The following is a 16,824-nucleotide window of genomic DNA, read 5'->3' as shown; positions in this document are numbered from 1 at the left end:
TATACTTGTAAAAATTTGTTCATTTAAGTTGTATGCATTTTGAATCTTTATGTATTGAAAACCCTAGGAAAACCCGATGTTTTCCTAATTCCTTGAATTCCATGAAGTTACATTGAAACCATCGCATAGCGTGTAGTGTCAGTCCCAGGCGACGTTGGATTATTTTTGAGCATGATTAATTGCTACAAACACGCATTACACAAACGACCAGTTTATAGCTATACTAACGATCCCGTAGGCGTCGTCCGTACTAATCACGTTATCCAATCGCCCTGACTAGGTGTAGTCCCACATCCGAAGAGAAAGAGGACACGAAGACCTCGATGACTCCATTGACCGGTTGGAGATAAAAAATGTACGAGGGGTCCCAGACCCGCCTCGCATGAAATGTAGACTTTACTAGCAATACCAAATGACCCTTGGGGACCAGTAGTATACAAGCCATTGAAAGTCCTGTTACGTTGTGTTGGATCGGTAAAACCCAACACTTCGTAAGATAGAGGTCTTCGGGCCTTAAGATCAGGTCATTGGGCTAGCTAGGCTCAACGAACAAGATTTTACACTTTTGGGGCCCAAAGATGGTGCGTAGACGTCTGTGCACACTCGCATGTAGATTGAATTCCCAAACGTTACTTGTATGAATCGTAGTGTCGTAGTGTCGTCGTGTTAGTAGTTTCGGATTTTTATTGGTTCGAGACCGAACCAATTCGTTTCACAACGATTTTTGGTATTGTAGTGTATTGTATTTCGTCGATAGTCGCGGTGCCATTATTTGATCAAATTGCATGTATTGAATTAGCCTTGAAAGTTTTCTGTTTTCAGCCCCTCATTGTTTGTAAAATTTACTTTTTCAACCCTTTAATTAAATACTTTCCGGTTTGGTCCTTAAATCAATTTTCTTGACATTTTAACACCAAAAATTATTGAAATTGATATTTTTCAGCATATTTTTCAATGAAAACAGTTTAAGTCCCTGAAATTTCAGTTTTCTCGGTTATAACCCTTCTTTTCGCAACTTTGACAATTTTGGCCCAAATTGTAAAATTTTTGCAACTTTGGTCCTTTTTAAATTTAAAAAGCATTTTAAACCTTTGAAAAGGACTTGGAACACTTATAGTCCACTGTTTTATAGAAAAACACAGTTTTGGCCCTCCAAAACAGAAAATCTCGCATAATGGGCCTCATTGGGCCGAAAATGTCATTTTTAGCCCATTAAGCTTGAAATTTATGTTTTTAATCCTCCAAATGAGTATATTTCCAGAAATTGTTTTATTGAAACTGTTTTGACACACCTCATCCATCAGAATTCGTGATATGTCAAGTTGGGCCCTTAATTTTGTATTTTTCACATTTTAGGTCCAAAAATTGTGTTTTTAGCCCAAAGAAATTGTTACTAAGCCATTTAGCCATTTTTCTAGAAACACTTTGTATGTAGAAATATATTTGATGCTAAAATCATTTAACATAAGGTATATCTCAGTTTTGAGGGGTTTTATGGCTAGATCCAACATTATAACACACAAAAGCACACATATAAGCATGGAAATCATACAAGGCATACAAAACACATATAGATCTACACTTTCACTTGTATCCCCCCCCCCCACAAAACTCATAAAAACAGAAAATAGGGGGTATGAAGCTCACCTTGGGGTTTGGTTTGGTTTTGGTGAGAAGATGGAAGGAGAATTCGGCATAGCTTGATTTTTGAGAGGAGTTTTTGAATTCAAGATGGATCTAAGAGTCATGATCCACGAAAATGCATGAGTTAAGAGAATATTTTTGAAGTAATCAAGAGGCTAGACCATGGATCTAAGCATAAACTTACCAAGGATGATATTTTGGTGAAGAATCCTCTTAAAAACACCCTAGATCTTCGAAATTTTGAATGGAAGGAAAGGAGGGTGTTCTTGATGGTTGAGAGAGTTTTCTTGAAAGATTTTTGAGAGAATGAGGTGGTGAGAAGATGTGTTGGCCGAAAATAAGAAGAGAGGGGGAGAGAGGATGTGATGGTTACCTAGATGTATGAGATTTGGATATTACCTAATGGTTAATTTGCATTGAAGTCCACCATGCAAATGTGATGTGTCCATTGCTCATTAATTCCCTTCTTTCTTCATTGGGCCGAAATGGAGTAATCATGGAGGAGTTTGGGCCTTATCTTGGTCCTTACTCGAAATTATGAAGCACACAAAAAAAAATTTCGGCCCATTGGGGCAAATGAAATCTTTTATGGCCCAACAAGGCTCATTAGAGATAAGATGGATTATTTTAGGTCCACATGGCCCAAATACTAAAGTTTTATGAATGTGGTCTATTTAGAGCCCACTTAGGGCTTCTAGGCCCAATAGGAGAATTTTAGTTCATAAGAAACTTGGACCGGGATTACTAAGGTTTCCAACCCTTAGTTGAACATATGAGGTGTATTTTGAATGAGGATAGAGTATGGTATTCACTTAGAGTACATGCTCTTACAATGGATGATGTTTATATGAGAATAGAATTTCCTAGCTAAAAATGCTAGTTGTGACATCATCCCCCCGTTAGAGGGAATTTCGTCCCGAAATTCTTTCTAAGGATAGGTTCGTGAATGAGAGAATAGGCACTTCATCTGATATTCACGTTTCCCATGTGAATTTCGGTCCATGCTTAGCATTCCATGGAACCTTCGCATTCATAATGGGGCTTTGTTTTGTATGTTCTACTTCCCTATCCAATACCTTGACTGGTTCTTTGATGAACATGAGATTCTCGCTTACTCCGATTTCTCGTAAAGGAATGATAATGGTCTCATCTGATATGCATCTTTTCAGATTCAAGACACAGAACACAGGGTTCACGTTGCTGAGCTCTACAGGCAGCTACAGTCTATATGTCTTCAATCCAGGCAAGAAGCTCGAACAGTCCGATGTAGCGTGGGTTTAGTTTTCTCGGTTCCTAAAGCGAATCATTCAACTCCCAGGAGATTCCTTTAATAACACGCGGTTCCCCGACTTTCCATCCTAATGGCTTACACCGCTTGTCAGCAGAGCTCTTTTATCGGTCTCACGATGCTTGAGGTCCAGCTTTGATTTGAATTATCTTCTCTGTTGTTTCGTTAGTGGTTTCTGGTCTCATGAGAGTACCACCGAGTGATATGCATTTATGACTATAAAGAGTTTTCGAAAGGAGCATTCTTGATACTCGTGCGATAGTTGTTATTGTATGAGAATTTTGTCAAGGGAAACCGGGTATCCCCTGACTTGTTGAACTCACGCACCTAGACTTGTAGCATGAATTTGAGTGGTCGAATGGTTCGTTCACTTTGGCTATTGGTTTGAAGGTGGTAAGCAACGCTTATGTCTAGTTACGTTCCCATAGCCCTCTAAAGTGACTGCCATAGTCTTGAAGAAAGTCTGTTATCTCTATTCGAGATAGTAGGTACCGATATTTCATGGAGTCTTACGATCTCCTGGATATAGACCCAAGCTAATTCTTCCATCTTGTTTGATTTCTGTATTGGCAGGAAATGAGCAGATTGGGTTAACCTATCGACGATCACCCAGATAACGCCCAACTCAACTCTTATAACAAAAAGCTTCGTCTTTCGACTTCGAGAGTTTTATCCATCCATGTAGTGCTTTCATCGCGACATTCCCAGCCTTGATGCTTTCTAGGCTGGTCGTAGATGATGGTAGTGTTTCGTTCTCGCTTTGTGAGCAGATGAGTATGTTATCGATGAAAATAGTGAAAGGGCTAACTAGGAATGGTTGGGAAACTTGGTTCGTAAGGTTCATGAAAACCATGGGAGCATTCGTTAGACCGAAGGGTTTCACAATGAATTTGAAATGGTCGTGACAAGTTCGAAAGGCAGTTTTTGGAATGTCCTCTTCTCGGGCTTGAAGTTGATGATAACCGGTTCTTAGATCTATTTTTTTAGAGAAGTAACTAGCTCCTTGGAGCTTGCCAAATAGATCGTCAGTCCGAGGAAGTGGGTATCGATTTTCTATAGGGAGCTTATTCAATTTCCTAAAATCGATGTGCCTTTTGAAGGATCCGTCTTCTTGAAGAACGAGACCAGAGCTCTCCAGGGTGAGAAGCTTGGTCCGATGAGTCCTTTGCGCAACAATTCTACTCAGTTGACTGGATAACTTGTGAATTTTCGGCGGGAGTCACCCTATAGGGTGAATTGGTAATTGATGTGGTTCCCGGTATGAGGTCGATTCGAAATTCGACCTATCTCTCTGGGATATTCCCGAAAGTTCCTTGGGAAACACATTTGAAAAAAAATCATATGCTACTGGAGTACCTTGTTTGCTTACTTCTTCCTTGGTCTTGCCCACAACCTGAGCAAGGAAAACATAGTTCGTCTGGTGCAGGCACTTTTGTGCCTTGATGCACGAGATAGGAAGAGGATTTGCGCCAGGTTTATCACCATGGATTATTAGAGTTTTCGTGATTAGGAAGGTGAAGGCAAACGGCCTTCTCGCGACACATAGTATCAGCACGGTGGGGGCTTAACCCAACCATGACGATTATCACATTAAAACTCCTAATATTTACTGGCATAAATTCTATTTGTAATGAATGGTTGTTTAGTGCTAAGGTGTACTCCACATAAGTACCCTAGGTTAAATCAGTTTTTCCCCATTGGCCATGTCCATTGAAAAGGCTTAGCTTAGCTTTGGGAATGTGGTTTTAGTAAGTGTTTGAATATGTTACTAATCGAAATTTCGCTCGGATTTACCATTGAATAAGAGGTAAGCGAAAGAGTTGTCAAGTGGGAACGTATCAGTAACAACCGTTGGGTTTTGGATTACTTCGCCTTGACCAAAGGTCAGGACCATTTCTGATCCTTCTGCTCCTCGATTGTTATCCTTAGGGCAATTGCGCCTAATGTGACCAGTTCCTCCACACCTATAGCAGGTGCGACTGGTCTCATCATTGGTGTTGTTGTTAGGGTTGTTGCGATTGTTGTCGTTTTCATTTGGCTGACGATTCTGGCATGGATAAGTCCTACAGAATTTAGCGATGTGATTCTTTCGGTTGCATTTGTTACAATGCATCTCCCTGCAGGCTCCATTATGATGGAATTTGCACTGGTTGCATTTTGGAAGGTTTCCAGCATATGGTCTCCTGGTTGCTGGTGTAATAGGGGTCGTGGTCGCATGAACAGCAACAACACGTTGCTCCCTTGAGAACCCTTGAGTGTGTTGTCCTTTTCTCTTACCTCCAGACCTCAGCTTCCTGCTCTTAAGCTTGGGGTTTGGAGTTCCTTGACAGGTTGTCACTTGTTGGTTTCCATGTTTGTTCCTTTGGCTGGAGTTGTCAATGCTATTCCTGCCTCCATTAGGGTTGTTTGCATTGATCTGTGCCATAGCAGCGGTTACTGCTGCCATTACAACAGCTTGAAATGTAGCAGAGTCCATCTGCAGGAGCGATGTCTCGCGGGTACGCTTGTTATTCTTGCGGGATGGCATTTTCCTAATGCACGTTGATAACCCAGATCATAAGTAATGATCGTCATTCCTGGTTGTACTCTATAAATTTTGCATCTTGTTGTATAATTCTTACTGCCTCCATCTACATCCCTATGATGTATTTTGTGGTAATAGGTGATCACAGATTTGGAACGATTGTTACGTCTATCCTTAGATTATATGGGTTGTTTTAGTTTCGAGATCCTTAAGTATCTAGTGGTTTCGAGGGTTCGCTTGTGCATATAATTGAGTCTTTGCAGTAATATGAAATCAATATAGCACATAATTATTTCAGGGGTAAGTACCATCTTAGTACACGAAAGAGAGTCATGTCGGATAGTAGGGGAAACTAGAAAAGGCCGATCCTAGTTGTGGCGGGAAGTGTCTGGTGGTGATGCTGATGAAGTGGATGCACCTCGGAGACGAGCTACTTGTTGCTCGGTATCTCGTAGGCGTACCTCCCAAACTAACTGTCTCGCTCGAGAGTCTCCATTCACTTCCCGTGTTTGCCTCTCATCCCTCTTAATAGCAACCCACATTCGTTTCGTTCGATTTGGGGTGTCCTGAGCTTGGTTATCGATACCTCGAGTGTGTCAGACCAAGACTGGGAGGGCCCGGTCAGCTGGTCCTCTGTGGCTAAAATTAAAGAGACCTCAGCTCTTACTGTAGTGTGATCATATTCCCTACTGGTGACTTTATCCCCAAATATCGGGTGCTCGAGGGGGCATGGGGTCACCGGGGCCCACACTATAAGTCGGTGCCCTGGATTTACATGGAGGATTGATGTCATTGGATTCTACATCCGTGTCTTCCTCGTCATTGCCCTACGGCTCTTCCTCTTCGAGGTCCATTATTGACTCAGCGGGTTCACCTGCGAGTTCTACTTCGTGTCCCTCCTGGGGTTCTTCCTCTGGGTCGAGCCACCCGACTATTCCTTGACTAGGGAGATAGGGTTTCCTGGCTAATGATACTCGTCTATAGTGTATTGCACGATGGGCTATGAATACTAGAACAAATAGCATACCAATTACTCCTATAGCTCTACGACTATTGCATAGATTCAGTTGAGGTTCCCTTCTTGGAGATTAAGGGGTATGATTTTAGGTTCCTAGCTATCACGATTTCTTCACGACATGTGATGGTTGTACCTTGGAGGGAATGTAGTTGATCAGGCTACATTCGCTCCTTGATACAACTAAGAACAGTCCTGAATTAACCGAGATACTAGCATTATCTTGTTTGGTTCGGTGTTAGGTTCTCGTTCCTGATGCAAGCAAGTGTGTTTTATTTACTTGTTTTGTTCAGAGTTATGTTAGTCCGTCTTTTTGGTTTATAGTTGCATATCAATGTGTGGCTCGACATGCTAGTTCACTATAAACAAAGCTCTGATACCAACCTGTCACACCCCCGAACCAGGCGGCGGAAACGTTCGGGGGCTGTCGTGACTCAATTGAATACCATAACATTGAATATATATGAAACGTAACAACATTCGTCACCATGCATTAATATAGTACAACCAGTAGAGTTTACATGAAGTACATTGTTTAAACATTACATTCCCAAAAATAAATTGTTCGATTCGTACATAAATAAACTGCATGCCATCACTGAATATGATTTCCTTTGAATCACTGGTTCCCTGAGAATACAAGTATTTTGAAAAACGTCAACATATGAAATATTGGTGAGTTCATAAGTAGTATTTGAAGAAAAACAATGTTTCGTATCGTTTGAAAATCACCAGAAAATCCGATATTTTCTGAAAAATAAAGCTTTTGAAAACGTTTGTGAAGATCCATAGGTATGCTTGTTTGTTTCTATACTTGTAAAAATTTGTTCATTTAAGTTGTATGCATTTTGAATCTTTATGTATTGAAAACCCTAGGAAAACCCGATGTTTTCCTAATTCCTTGAATTCCATGAAGTTACATTGAAACCATCGCATAGCGTGTAGTGTCAGTCCCAGGCGACGTTGGATTATTTTTGAGCATGATTAATTGCTACAAACACGCATTACACAAACGACCAGTTTATAGCTATACTAACGATCCCGTAGGCGTCGTCCGTACTAATCACGTTATCCAATCGCCCTGACTAGGTGTAGTCCCACATCCGAAGAGAAAGAGGACACGAAGACCTCGATGACTCCATTGACCGGTTGGGGATAAAAAATGTACGAGGGGTCCCAGACCCGCCTCGCATGAAATGTAGACTTTACTAGCAATACCAAAGGACCCTTGGGGACCAGTAGTATACAAGCCATTGAAAGTCCTGTTACGTTGTGTTGGATCGGTAAAACCCAACACTTCGTAAGATAGAGGTCTTCGGGCCTTAAGATCAGGTCATTGGGCTAGCTAGGCTCAACGAACAAGATTTTACACTTTTGGGGCCCAAAGATGGTGCGTAGACGTCTGTGCACACTCACATGTATATTGAATTCCCAAACGTTACTTGTATGAATCGTAGTGTCGTAGTGTCGTCGTGTTAGTAGTTTCAGATTTTTATTGGTTCGAGACCGAACCAATTCGTTTCACAACGATTTTTGGTATTGTAGTGTATTGTATTTCGTCGATAGTCACGGTGCCATTATTTGATCAAATTGCATGTATTGAATTAGCCTTGAAAGTTTTCTGTTTTCAGGCCCTCATTGTTTGTAAAATTTACTTTTTCAACCCTTTAATTAAATACTTTCCGGTTTGGTCCTTAAATCAATTTTCTTGACATTTTAACACCAAAAATTATTGAAATTGATATTTTTCAGCATATTTTTCAATGAAAACAGTTTAAGTCCCTGAAATTTCAGTTTTCTCGGTTATAACCCTTCTTTTCGCAACTTTGACAATTTTGGCCCAAATTGTAAAAATTTTGCAACTTTGGTCCTTTTTAAATTTAAAAAGCATTTTAAACCTTTGAAAAGGACTTGGAACACTTATAGTCCACTGTTTTATAGAAAAACACAGTTTTGGCCCTCCAAAACAGAAAATCTCGCATAATGGGCCTCATTGGGCCGAAAATGTCATTTTTAGCCCATTAAGCTTGAAATTTATGTTTTTAATCCTCCAAATGAGTATATTTCCAGAAATTGTTTTATTGAAACTGTTTTGACACACCTCATCCATCAGAATTCGTGATATGTCAAGTTGGGCCCTTAATTTTGTATTTTTCACATTTTAGGTCCAAAAATTGTGTTTTTAGCCCAAAGAAATTGTTACTAAGCCATTTAGCCATTTTTCTAGAAACACTTTGTATGTAGAAATATATTTGATGCTAAAATCATTTAACATAAGGTATATCTCAGTTTTGAGGGGTTTTATGGCTAGATCCAACATTATAACACACAAAAGCACACATATAAGCATGGAAATCATACAAGGCATACAAAACACATATAGATCTACACTTTCACTTGTATCCCCCCCCCCCCCACAAAACTCATAAAAACAGAAAATAGGGGGTATGAAGCTCACCTTGGGGTTTGGTTTGGTTTTGGTGAGAAGATGGAAGGAGAATTCGGCATAGCTTGATTTTTGAGAGGAGTTTTTGAATTCAAGATGGATCTAAGAGTCATGATCCACGAAAATGCATGAGTTAAGAGAATATTTTTGAAGTAATCAAGAGGCTAGACCATGGATCTAAGCATAAACTTACCAAGGATGATATTTTGGTGAAGAATCCTCTTAAAAACACCCTAGATCTTCGAAATTTTGAATGGAAGGAAAGGAGGGTGTTCTTGATGGTTGAGAGAGTTTTCTTGAAAGATTTTTGAGAGAATGAGGTGGTGAGAAGATGTGTTGGCCGAAAATAAGAAGAGAGGGGGAGAGAGGATGTGATGGTTACCTAGATGTATGAGATTTGGATATTACCTAATGGTTAATTTGCATTGAAGTCCACCATGCAAATGTGATGTGTCCATTTCTCATTAATTCCCTTCTTTCTTCATTGGGCCGAAATGGAGTAATCATGGAGGAGTTTGGGCCTTATCTTGGTCCTTACTCGAAATTATGAAGCACACAAAAAAATTTTTGGCCCATTGGGGCAAATGAAACCTTTTATGGCCCAACAAGGCTCATTAGAGATAAGATGGATTATTTTAGGTCCACATGGCCCAAATACTAAAGTTTTATGAATGTGGTCTATTTAGAGCCCACTTAGGGCTTCTAGGCCCAATAGGAGAATTTTAGTTCATAAGAAACTTGGACCGGGATTACTAAGGTTTCCAACCCTTAGTTGAACATATGAGGTGTATTTTGAATGAGGATAGAGTATGGTATTCACTTAGAGTACATGCTCTTACAATGGATGATGTTTATATGAGAATAGAATTTCCTAGCTAAAAATGCTAGTTGTGACATTTCCCAACCTGACCCATTTAGTTTATTTATATCACAAGTGTCGATATGAAGTGACATTACACTGAGAGATTAAGAAGATGTAGATCACTATAGTAAATAAAGGTAAGTTCCGTTTATGCTTATGTTCCTGTATTGACGATGACATCCCAAACATTTTAAAATGAATAAAATACGTTTCTTCGAAAATGTTTTGATAACGTATTTATCGTATTTTTCTGGGAACAAATTCCGCAACATTTTTATGAAAAGAAGTACTCTGATTTTTACAAAGCATAAACAAAATCAGTCTTTTCTGGCCGTGAAAAATGGGGATGTCACATCCCCCTCGGGACATCTTATGGAGCAAAATGCGTTGGCGACATCCGCCAACCATCTGGTACTCGCAATAGGGTCACGAGCCTCGTGATAGTCGGGAGCTCCACAAGCCCTAAACTCCCTGAATGTCAGCGTGCGGGACCCCGTCATGACCGCCACCTCCGTGCGACAAGCACTCAACCTCTCGTCCAGAAGCTCAAGAATGCCCTCCTTGATCGTGCCAAAGATCACAAGAGTCTGATCTAGTATATTATGCGTAATCTCTGACGAGTTTAACTCCCTGGTCTGCTCATCTAGCTGCTCAACTCCAGAGCCTGAGCCCGATCCCTCCCCGACACCTAAACTGCCAACTGTTAGTCTAGGGCGAAAAACCACCATTCTGAAAAACACATCATAACAAACGTCAGAATACTAATCATAACTTGAGGGATCACATACACTACATACAAGTTCCCTGGTCTTATCTCAGCCTTCCTTGATTCGAGTACGGATCCTCTGCTTTCAGTAGTACGAGCCCATACTACCTTCCACATCTATCCGTACTTTCCTCAAGAACTGCCTTGACTCCACCAAGTCCCTTCTATTATTACTGCTCTCTGCTACACTCATCCTAGGCTTGCCCTAAGGTAATTACCATCTCACTCTCTGCCATCAGCTACATAAGAAATCCCATCTTTCTTCCCCTAACTAGCTCGCGTATACTATTACATATTACTCAGACCAGATAATTCTTCGAATGAGAGATCCTACCCTACAACAGTTGGACTCAGACAAGAGCTGCGAGAGCTAGACCTAACCTTCTAAAATTATTTAGTCCTTGCAATATGTAACTTAACATATTCGTTTACTAGTTAGTGAAAAACAACTAGAACTCCTAAAAAGCACAAAGCAAGCAGCATTCGGACATTGAGTACACATAATCAATCATATACTACTCGGCTATCATACTGTCTAATATGTACTAGCATGAAGTTCATAAAGTTGATACACATATAACGTGCATATAAGACATCCTTCCTAGATCCTTAGTCCTAATATAGCATGTTGTTCTCATAAAGCTAAAAAACATATCATAACATAAACTTGTATGGATAATTTGGGAGTACTTACTTGAGCCCGACTGATTGCATGCACCCCACCCTTTTCTCTTTTTCAAAGTTCTTTTCTATTTCCAAAATCCTTTTTGTAAAAAAAAATGATTTTCTTTTGAAAATTTCATACCATTTCCTTAGTTTGAGTTCATACACCCCCGTAAGTGTGCCCAAATCCCTCAAACCAAGACTTTGATACCAACTTGAAACATCCCAAAAATATGGTTTGAAAATTTCGTTTTAAATCATTAATAAAAACCATAATTATCAAACATTTCATTAACCAAGGCTTTGATACCAACTTGAAACATCCCAAAAATATGGTCTGAAAATTTCGTTTTAAATTATTAATAAAAACCATAATTATCAACCATTTCATTCATAAACAAAAATTGTTATATCAAATCTGAGTATCATCTCAAAACATGTTCTTTTTATCAGAGTAAACATCCCAGGCTAAAACTTCTTGGTGTGCGCCATGCAGTCATCCCGAGCTTTTCCCTCTGCTGCCGAAAGTACCTGAAACCAAAATTGAAAACTGTAAGCATGAAGCTTAGTGAGTTCCCCATACTACCACATATAACATACACATAAACACATACTGAAAACGTTGGGCCTAGCCAGCTATAGCAGGCCCCGCCCGGCATCAGGCCCCGTCTAGCATCAAGAACCCTGGCATCGAGCCCTGATCGATATATAGATCTGTTTCTACTAGGCCCCACCTGTCTCCGGGCCCCACCCGCTATACACATGCAAAAAATAACATATAATCATGCTAATACATAACAAACAATCACTATACTACAACTGCTAGTCTCAATGCCCCGCCCCTACTCTGCTACTAATGAGATATGGAACCCTGACCATACTCGGCTAGTGATGAGATATGTAGGGGTGTGCAAAAAAACCGCAAAACCGAAAAACCGAGCCGATCCGGTCAATCCGAAACCGAATTAAACCGAAATAGAAAAAAACTGAAACCGAAAAAACCGTCTATCTACGGGTCGGTTTCGGTTTGTACATTTAGGTATCCGCGGATACCCGAACCGAACCGTTATATATATATATATATATATATATATATATATATATATATATATATATATATATATATATATATATATATATATATATATATATAGCATTATTTCCATTGATCATGAAACATTATTTTCAATACAGAGAGTGAACCATCCCCAAGCAATAAATAAATAAATAATAAAGGTAAATATTATTAATATTGAAATAAAACATAATAAAAATATTTCCTGTTTCCAGTTTGCACTTCACCGTATGTAATCTTTTTGCATGGCTAGATTAGTTGACAATTTTTTTTTTATCAAGAAACATAATACGGCCGACCATGGGAAATTTCCAGTTTGCACTTCTATTTATTTATCATGTTTCTTGTTATTTTCATTATTATAGTTATTATATAGATTATAATTAATGTTATTTGAACGTCATCATCATTTTTGAATCACTTGCTTACTTATTTTCATAAAGAAATTATCGAAATAAAGTTTGTAGTTAAGATTAAATTTGATGTGTATATTTAGCGGGTATCCGTGAACCGAACTGTGGTTACCCGTCTTCATACGGTTCGGTTCGGTTCGGTTTTTTTGCCAATTCGGTTCGGTTTCGGGTAGTGCACATGAGGTACCCGCCCCGTAGTCACGGTTCACAATTTTATTAATATCCGAGCCGAACCGCCCCGCGAACACCCCTAGAGATATGGGCCCCCACCCACACTCATCTCCCTATCAGGCACATACAAGTATCACAAAGACAACAAGTATAACTAAACATACACTACTGCCTCGGGTACACCCAGTATCGAACCGTAGCTTGGAATCATACATATAATCCTTCCTCGGGTCTCGCTCGGCATCGGATCGAAATCCGGAACATATAAACTTCATCGGGCTAACCCCGACGTCGGATCTAAATCCGGTATACACTAATATACATAAACGGGCCGGCATTGGTGCCTTCGACCCATTCCTACTGGAGAAAACTCACCTCTCAATCTGGCTACTGAAAACTCGAGCAAGGTAACTCTGTCCGCTGCTCCAACTACTCCCCCTACTATTATGACCAAATAAACACTTAGCCAAAAACTGAAAATCCTTTTAAGGGTAAAATGACTGTTTTACCCCTTTTGATCTAATTTGGGCCATGACCTAGGCCCAATCCTTTCTAGTCCTTTCAAACTCGTTAAAGCCCATTAAAGTCCCCAAATGGCCTAATTTTCTAAATTAGGCCCAAATCCTCAAATGGGCTTTCCTCTCAAGCCCAAACTAGTCCTTGGGCCCTTGACCGACTCCTGAAGGCCCATCACGTCCCAACTACTGTTATGTCTAAAGCTTGGCCCAAACCGAGGCCCAATAACATAAGGCCCACTGTCTGAGCGTACGCTGAGCGTACCCTTCTGTACGTTGCGCATACTGCTTGAATGGCTTGTACGATGCGTGTACTGGCATGTATGCCCAATGTACTCTTCTGTTAAGCCACCTTCTCCAAAACTGCTTAATCCATTAAGACACTACATCCAAACTACATATCCGAGTCCAATACTTCATCCTAACCCATAAAGTCGATCACTTGGTGGCTTGCAACCCACCAAATGAACCCAACTCTAAAAATTAGCAATAAACTTCCATGGAAATGGCTAGATCTCATGTCTGGCTACATAAAGGCCTCAAAGCTTGAAACTTTACTGCTAAAGGAACACTTTGAGCTTCAAGGGTGGCAACCCTAAGCTCAAAAACCAAGTTACATGAACAAGGTCCATCCTTTGGACCTAAAAAGGTCCAAAGCTTCAAAACCCTAGATCCAAGCTTCTAAGAGGAAAGATGGGAGCTTTATACCTCCTTTGGGTGCCAAAAGATGAACTAGTTCCAGATCCTTGAGCTCATGATACTCAAGTTCTTCTCCTCCAACTTCTCTTTACTTCTTCCAAGCCTTTCTTCACCAAAATGAGCTCAAAAAGGTCAAACACACACAATAATGGAGTATGAGGTGAATTAGGGTTTTCTGAGGGTGAGGGACTGGTGAGGAGGCCAGAGGGGAGGCTATAATGGGGTATTTATATGTCTTAAACCCTAAAAATTAGGGTTTGGCATCTGCCCGCATACGTTGGGCGTACCTCATAGTACGTTGGGCGTACGCGCCCGAGTCCCTTGAATCCATGATCCACTACGCCCCGCGTACGCCAGGTTTACGCCCATCGTACGGCTTATGGGGAGCCCAACTACTTGGCCCATTCTGCTAAGGTCCACTCCAGAAGTCCATTGTCCAATTGGTAGTCCAAACTAATATCAATTTACATAATTTAAATAATACCTCGAGAGACGGATGTTACACTATCAAGGTGGAGGTCTGTTCGATTATCGCATCCCGACTACCCTCGACACAATAGCGATGGATTCAGATATGAAAAAGAAGATAAAATCCGATTTCGAGGATTTTCTCAAATCCAAACAATATTATCACCGATTAGAACGTGTTTTGAAGCGGGTTTATCTCCTCTACAAACCATCTGGTACCGAAAAGTCCAGTTTCATCACTGCTATGGCCAAATTCTTGTCTTATGATGTTTACGATCTCGACCTCTCAAAAGTAGTAGACGGTTTCGTTTTGAAAATTCTTTTATTACAAACTACAAGCAAGTCAATTATCGTGGTTGAAGATCTGGACTGGTTTATTACTTCGACAGAGATCAGATCAATCCCAAAATCTTGAAGATGATCCCCAAAACTTACAAAAATCGAGGCAATGGGGGCAACCATAGTATCTGAGCTTCAATGGAAGAAGATGTGTGTGGGTTTTTTTCTCTACCGGAGAGAGAGAGAGAGAGAGAGAGAGAGAGAGAGAGAGAGAAACAAGGGTTTTTAACTTAAATGCAGAAACAAGTGAACTAAGGATGTTCAGTTGTTTGCTGATGTGGCTTATAAAACCTGCTAAATCAGGTAGCATGGAAAAAAAACAGGTGGACATCTACTTTATGCTCCCATAAAACACCAAAAAAAAATTAAGACTAAATAGACAAATTCGAAATACTTTGTTGGGCTAATGTGTCATTTCCCCAAAGTTAAAATGATAATTTTAATCATTAGCACAACCATTCGTATATCTAAACAAGCAACATGTTTTTATTTAGAACCTTTAAATCATTAAGATAAGAATCATTCAATGTGGGAAAATGACTTAAGAGGGTAACTACCTCTTATCTGTGTTCACATATTGGCAACTTCTTCTTTTTTGTACATAATAAAGCAACTAACTTGTTTTAACTGTTTAAATTACACCAATATTACCGGTTAATACATGTTTTAACCGGTAACTCAAAGGGAAAATGACTTAGGAGGGTAACTACCTCTTATTCGTGTTCACATATTGGCAACTTCTTATTTTTTGTACATAAGAAAGCAACTAACTTGTTTTAACTGTGTAACATCCCAAAAATCATGAACAAATTTTTTTTTTTTTAATTTAATACTAAAACCATAATTGTCAAACCATTAATTTAATACTCCGGCATCGGGCCCCGCCCGACATCAGGCCCCGTCTGGCATCGAGCCCTGCTCGGTATACATATCTGTCTCTCTTAGGCCCCGCCCACTAAACACACGCAATCATATAACATGCTAACACATAAAGAAACATACTCTACCATATCCCTGTCCTAAGAAACATACTCTGATAATAATGAGATACGGAACTTCGTCCGTACTCAACTAGTTCCATCTAGGGATTCAGCAGTGCAAGGTGAGTCTCCTCACTGTGTGAATGGGTCTAAGGCCACAATGTCAGCCCATGTAGTCTATGAGTAGGAAGACCCGGGGGTTAGCCCTAGGCATTGTATGCTAGTATGTTATTCCAGACCAAGGTCTGATTTCGGGAGGGTGCCCGAGGAATGTTTGCATGTTAGATTATACTTGTTGTCTGTGTGATACTTTTATGTGTCTGGTAAGGAGGTGAGTGTGGGCGAGGTCCCATATCTCATCACTAGCTGAGTACGGAAGATGTTCCGTATCTCATTATTAGCAGAGTATGTTTCTTAGGACAGGGATATAGTAGAGTATGTTTCTTTATGTGTTAGCATGTTATATGATTGTATGTGTTTAGCGGGCGGGGCCTAAGAGAGACAGACCTGTATACCGAGCAAGGCTCGATGCCAGGTAGAGCCTGATGCCGGAGTATTAAATTAATGGTTTGACAATTATGGGTTTAGTATTAAATTAAAAACGAAATTTTTGGTCATGATTTTTTGATTGTTACACAGTTAAAACAAGTTAGTTGCTTTCTTATGTACAAAAAATAAGAAGTGGTCAACACGTGAACACGGATAAGCCTCCTAAGTCATTTTCTCTTTAAGTTACCGGTTAAAACAGGTATTAGCCGGTAATATTGGTGTAATTTAAACAGTTAAAACAAGTTAGTTGCTTTATTATGTACAAAAAAGAAGAAGTTGTCAATATGTGAACACGGATAAAAGATAGTTACCCTTCTAAGTCATTTTCCGTTCAAATGTCAACCTCTTTCCTTTCCCTCTTGTATAACAATTCTAGATCCACCCTAAAATATTACACCAAAATTCAT

General features: G+C 39.9%; 1 pseudogene; it reads left to right on the top strand.

Annotated features, from left to right (window-relative positions):
- The window catches only part of LOC111887697 (AAA-ATPase At2g46620-like), a 53,241-nt pseudogene extending 38,277 nt beyond the window's left edge, over nt 1–14,964 (top strand).
- The last annotated feature ends 1,860 nt before the right edge of the window (nt 14,965–16,824 follow it).

Source organism: Lactuca sativa, chromosome 7 (assembly GCF_002870075.4).
Source record: "Lactuca sativa cultivar Salinas chromosome 7, Lsat_Salinas_v11, whole genome shotgun sequence".
Taxonomy (NCBI): Eukaryota; Viridiplantae; Streptophyta; class Magnoliopsida; order Asterales; family Asteraceae; genus Lactuca; species Lactuca sativa.
Note: the sequence above shows the minus strand (reverse complement) of the source record. Positions and strands in the feature narration are given on the sequence as shown.